This window comes from Pristiophorus japonicus, chromosome 8 (assembly GCF_044704955.1).
Source record: "Pristiophorus japonicus isolate sPriJap1 chromosome 8, sPriJap1.hap1, whole genome shotgun sequence".
In the NCBI taxonomy this organism is placed as follows: Eukaryota; Metazoa; Chordata; class Chondrichthyes; family Pristiophoridae; genus Pristiophorus; species Pristiophorus japonicus.
The window spans coordinates 104,750,220-104,756,219 of NC_091984.1; the positions used below are offsets into that span (position 1 = coordinate 104,750,220).

General features: G+C 41.5%; 1 protein-coding gene across 1 annotated transcript in view; it reads right to left on the reverse strand.

The window, feature by feature from the left end:
* Positions 1-4,453, reverse strand: part of cdcp2 (CUB domain containing protein 2) — a 47,918-nt gene extending 43,465 nt beyond the window's left edge. Inside the window, exon 1 of the mRNA XM_070886163.1 lies at positions 4,406-4,453. The gene's annotated coding sequence lies outside the window, so the exon portion shown is untranslated. The remainder of the gene's footprint in view (positions 1-4,405) is intronic.
* Positions 4,454-6,000: the final 1,547 nt, after the last annotated feature.

The window sequence follows — 6,000 nt, forward strand, 5'->3', positions numbered from 1 at the left end:
CAGTAAATATTAATGAGCTGGATCCAGTGTCCTCACCCTCCACACTGCACTATACAACTTGTTGTACAATCTCTGGAACAATGACGTAAATATTTAATTTGCTTAAGTCATAAATATTCTCTTGTAAACTTAGGGAGGATCCCATATTCATTAATTACTTTGTGGAAATCTTTACAATTTAACATTAAAAATGGATCCATTTAACAGATGCTGGACCAGTTAAAAACTGGTAAGGACAAAAGAACATAAAAGGGATTTTGAAAACTCCGAGGTTGCTAGCTTTAAAGGCTGTAATTAGAAGCCTATGGACATCAGGTCCATGAGTCCTTCCTCTTGCCACCACTCCCCTTCATTCCCCCATACCCCGCCCACCTTGGTAGTACCCTCCCTTTAACTCAAGTGTTCTCCTGATGATTTTGAATAATGATTTTTGAAAATCTTCGCAAAATTCAGTTCAATTTTTTCCTCTTAAGACAATGACCACACCTTGTCAGTCCTAGGTAACCCTGGAAAGTATGCATGTGCAGACATTGAGGAAAAATAGGATCGGGCTCAGCTATGAGGATCTTCATGGTTGAACAGCTTACCGACACTCAATATCTAAGCCCATACATGAAGAATAGCTACTTGGGTATGGTACTAGTAGACAGCTGGCACCCATGGAACATATCCTAGTAAGATTGGATGTGTTCAGGTTAGGAGAGGAGAGGAGAAAATGCACGCAAGAAAAGAGTGATGTATTAAAAACAGGAGTGCAACAATTTATGTAGACCATCGGATCAGAATCAATAGCTCTTTTAATCATTTTATCAATTTAGAGGTCAAATGGGGACAGTTGTTCTAAGAGTGTTGGGAATGTGAGATTTTTGTTCCCAGAATTGTAACTGAAACGAACATTACAGTTTGCTGTGTCTCCCTAATCCTGGCAGGAGGTACTGCAAAGCAGTGAACAATATATTCATTTTCAGAATTTACCATACTCTATTAAAATCTTTGTAGAATAATGGAGTGCAATATCTTCAAAACAAGGTGAAAAGTAATACAATGTCTATGTCTTACCATATCTTTCTTTACTGATCTAGTTTTTAAATGTGACTAACATACTTGCTCCATGCTGTTCAATTGAATGATCACTCTTGTAATTTATAGTCCAACCATCTCAACCATAGTCTTTCACCTGATTTTTCCTCAATCAGCATCTGTTCCATCAATTTCTGATGATACCAATCTGCAGCCATCAGACATGAGTACCCTGCCCATCACAATCTGCTTACTGTAACACACTGTTAGTGTATACAGGTTACTCCTCATTACTTTGGTGTTAGTCACTCTATCTTCCCTATTCCTCACGTGGAATAAAATGGTATATTGCACTTTCCTCATAATGTATACTAGTTCTACAACAAATTTATTGATCAAATTAATATGTATATTTTAACATTTTGAATTTATTTTCAGTAGGAAGATAAAAGGTGCTATGTGATTTGTCCCACACAGTGACTGTTCACCCTTTGATAGAACTTTATTACAGACAGTGGGAAGTAGAGATTGCTTTCCTGATCCTGAGATAAGTGTCCCAATTTTACTGTAGATTTTGCATTAATGGTATGCAGTTTCCCTGTTGCATTAATGTATAAACATGTGGTATAATTGGGCAGGAATGTTGTCAATCTGAAGCTGCCAATATAATTGTTTGAAGTAGGTACCAGTTTCAGTTTAACTTCACCATTAACATCCTCAGAGCAGTGATCTAGGTCCAGCCATCTTCAGTTGCTTCATCAATGACCTTTCCTCCATCATAAGGTCAGAAGTGGGGATGTTCGCTGATGATTGCACAATATTCAGTTCCAATCACAACTCCTCAGAAAATGAAGCAGTCTATGCCCGCATGCAGCAAGACCTGGACAACATTTAGGTCCAAGTCCAAGCTGATAAATGGCAAGTAACATTTGTGACACACAAGTGCCAGGCAATGACCATCTCCAACAAGTGAGAGTTTAACCACCTCCCCTTGATATGGCATTACCATCGCCAAATCCCCCACCATCAACATCCTGGGTGTCACCATTGACCAGAAACTTAACTGGACCAGCCACATAAATACTGTTGCAACAAGAGCAGGTCAGAGGCTGGGTATTCTGCGGCGAGTGTTTCACCTCCTGACTGCCCAAAGCCTTTCCACCATCCACAAGGCACAAGTCAAGAGTGTGATGGAGAATTCTCCACTTACCTGGATGAGTGCAGCTCCAACAACACTCAAGAAGCTCGACACCATCCAGGACAAAGCAGCCCACTTGATTGACACTCCATCCACCACCTTAAACATTCACTCCCTCCACCACCGGCGCACCGTGGCTGCAGTGTGTACCATCTGCAAGATGCACTGCAGCAACTTGCCATGGCTTCTTCGGCAGCACCTCCTCAATGCGCAATCTCTACCACCTAGAAGGACAAGGGCAGCAGGCGCATGGGAGTTCTCGTCCAAGTTACACACCATCCTTCATCGTCGCTGGGTCGAAATCCTGGAATTCCCTCTCGAACAGCACTGTGGGAGTACCTTCACCACAAGGACTGCAACAGTTCAAGAAGGTGGCTCACCACCACCTTCTCAAGGGCAATTTGGGATGGGCAATAAATGCTGACCTTGCCAGCAATATACACATCCCAGGAACGAATAAAAAAAATTAAACACCCAAGTAAAAAACAAAGTACTGCAGATGCTGGAAATCTGTAAACAAAAAAAAAGGTGGAAATATTCAGCAGCTCAGGCAGCATCTGTGGAGAAACAGAAGGCAACCTTTTGGGTCTGGCCTGAAACATTGATTTCTGTATCTCCATAGATGTTGCCAGAGCTGCAGAGTATTTCCACCTTTTACCATTAAACACCTAAGTGGGACAGAAACTGCCTTATCTGATATCAGTACAAAGAAGTATCATCATCATAGCCAGTCCTTCGGAATTGAGGAAGACTTGCTTCCACTCCTGAAGTGAGTTCTTTGGTGGCTGAACAATCCAATATGAGAGCCACAGACTCTGTCACAGGTGGGACAGATAGTCATTGAGGGAAGGGGTGGGTGGGACTGGTTTGTCGCATGCTCTTTCCGCTGCCTGTGCTTGATTTCTGCATGCTCTCGGCATTGAGACTCGAAGTGCTCAGCGCCCTCCTGGATGCACTTTCTCCACTTAGAGCGGTCTTTAGCCAGGGACTCCCAGGTGTCAGTGGGGATGTCACACTTTGTCAGGGAGGCTTTGAGGGTGTCCTTGTAACATTTCCGCTACCCACCGTTGACTTGTTTGTCGTGAAGGAGCTCCGCATAGAGCACTTACTTTGGGAGTCTTGTGTCTGACATGCGAACTATGTGGCCTGCCCAGCGGAGCTGATCGAGTGTGGTTAGTGCTTTAATGCTGGGGATGTTAGCCTGGACGAGGACGCTGATGTCCCCATTTTGATATACCCCAAATGCACTAATATATGGGAGAAATATGTGTCTATATAAATGTGTTTCAACATAAACAATAACTGTCAGAGAGCTTTTCAGTGGTCCCTAGAAAATTAATTATTTCGTACTGTGCCAAAACAAATCTCCATGTGAGCAAGGGCTCAATGATGGAGAGACACAGCAAGGTTCTGCTTCCATTTGTTGTCAAAATTGGATAGGTAGGCGCACAAAACAATCTGCGCTCTTTAATCAAGTTTATCACTTGTTGAGACGGAATGCTGCTTGCATTTAAACCAAAGAAAACAACTTCCCAAATATCAAGGCTGTCTTTTTTAATATATTGGCTGTTGGCTCTCTCAGCAGTCTGTTACAGATCTGAATGTAAATATTGTCTCATAGTTGGTATTTGTTTCTGTTGTTGTGAGAGCAAAAAATCAACAGAGAAACTGCAATAAACATCAGCAACTGTGTCGAGTACATGCAGACAAGATGTGAAGTGCCAGGACACAGCCACATCCCAACTCTGTACAGATAGATAGTGACTCAAATTAACTTCAGGTATCTGAGGCCTCTGAGCAGGTGAGTCGGTGCGTTGTTAACATTTACAAACACTTAAAAGTTTGTTCCAGATGCACCCAGAGGTGAGATTTCACTGACCTGTGCTGACATTTAGCTATTTAGCTTTCGCTTTTGGAATTTTCTACTAGGTTCGTGCAATGTTAATACAAAACTCTATCAAACAAGCACAGACTGTGAAATATTTTACATAGTGTACAGATCTGCATGAATTCCTCTACTGTGTTGTTGTAGTTTTCTTCTAAGATAAAAGCTTATTGACCTACTCAGCCTGATTTGTGATCAGTTCAACCTAATGCTGTCTATGTAAGCAATTAATATTTAAGCAAAATTATATTCACACTGTTGAACTGATATTCAGCTGTGAGTTCGTTAGAAACTTTACTTACAATTATTTTAAGCCAGCCTCTTGTATATAGCAGTGACAGGGAGGGCTGTGGACAGGTTGTATTGTCATGAATTTACCAAGATTAACGAAGAGCATAAGGAGCTAGGGATCCAGAAATGTAATTCTGTCCAGCTCAGCCTCTCATTGTCTTCAATGACCATTTGTTATCTTCTGCCACTGCATGCTGTTTCTGACAATACAAAATACATGTTAAAAATTTCAACCCAGAAAAAATCTATTTTTATTATCATATTCCCACACCCCTAAATGTTCCCATCCCACAAGTCCTTCCAGGAACTAGTCCCTCACTAGTTCTCCCAATCGCAAACCTCCCACACTGCATCTGCACTGAGTGCTTACAGACACCCCAAAAATACTTCATAAAGAACTTGCCCACAAAGAACACTTAAGCAATATCATTACTGATACAGAATAATTACCACCTAAACATCAGAATACTCTAGACGCCAGACTGTCCATGAGCAAGGCCACAGGAACCAACCAGGGGACAGGCTATCTTAGATCTGGTCCTTTGTAATGATACAGGATTAATAAACAATCTCCTAATAAAGGATCCCCTCGGAATGAGTGACCATAACATGGTTGAATTTCAAATTCAGATGGAGAAAGTTGGATCCCTAACCAGCGTACTAAGCTTAAATAAAGGAGACTATGAAGGTATGAGGGCAGAGTTGGGTAAAGTGGACTGGGAAAATAGACTAAAGTGTAGGACGGTTGATGGACAGTGGTGTACATTTAAGGAGATTTTTCATAACTCTCAAGAAAAACATATTCCAGTGAGGAGGAAAGGGTGTAAGAGAAAAGATAGCCATCCATGGCTAACTAAAGAAATAAAGAACGGTATCCAATTAAAAACAAGGGCATACAAAGTGGCCAAAACTAGTGGGAGGACAGAAGACTGGGAAGCTTTTAAAAGCCAGCAAAGAATGACTTAAAAACTGATTAAGAAAGGGAAGATAGACTGTGAAAGTAAACTAGCACAAAATATAAAAACAGATAGCAAGAGTTTCTATAGGTATATAAAAAGGAAACGAGTAGCTAAAATAAATGTTGGTCGCCTAGAGGACGAGACCGGGGAACTAGTAATGGGGAACACGGAGATGGCAGAAACTCTGAACAAATATTTTGCATCAGTCTTTATGGTAGAGGACACTTAACAATATTCCAACAGTGGATAGTCAAAGGGCTAAAAGTGGGGGGGGGGGGGGGGTGGAGGAACTTAACACAATCACAATCACTAAGGAGATGGCACTCAGTAAGATAATGGGACTAAAGGCAGATAAATCCCCTGGACCGGATGGCTTGCATCCTAGGGTCTTAAGAGAAGTAGCGGCAGTGATTGTGGATGCATTGGTTGTAATTTACCAAAATTCCCTGGATTCTGGGGAGGTCCCAGCAGATTGGAAAACTGGAAATGTAATGCCCCTATTTAAAAAAGGAGGCAGACAAAAAGCTGGAAACTATATACCAGTTAGTCTAACATCTGTGGTTGGGAAAATGTTGGAGTCCATTATTAAAGAAGCAGTAGCAGGACATTTGGAAAATCAAAATTAGATCAGGCAGAGTCAGCATGGA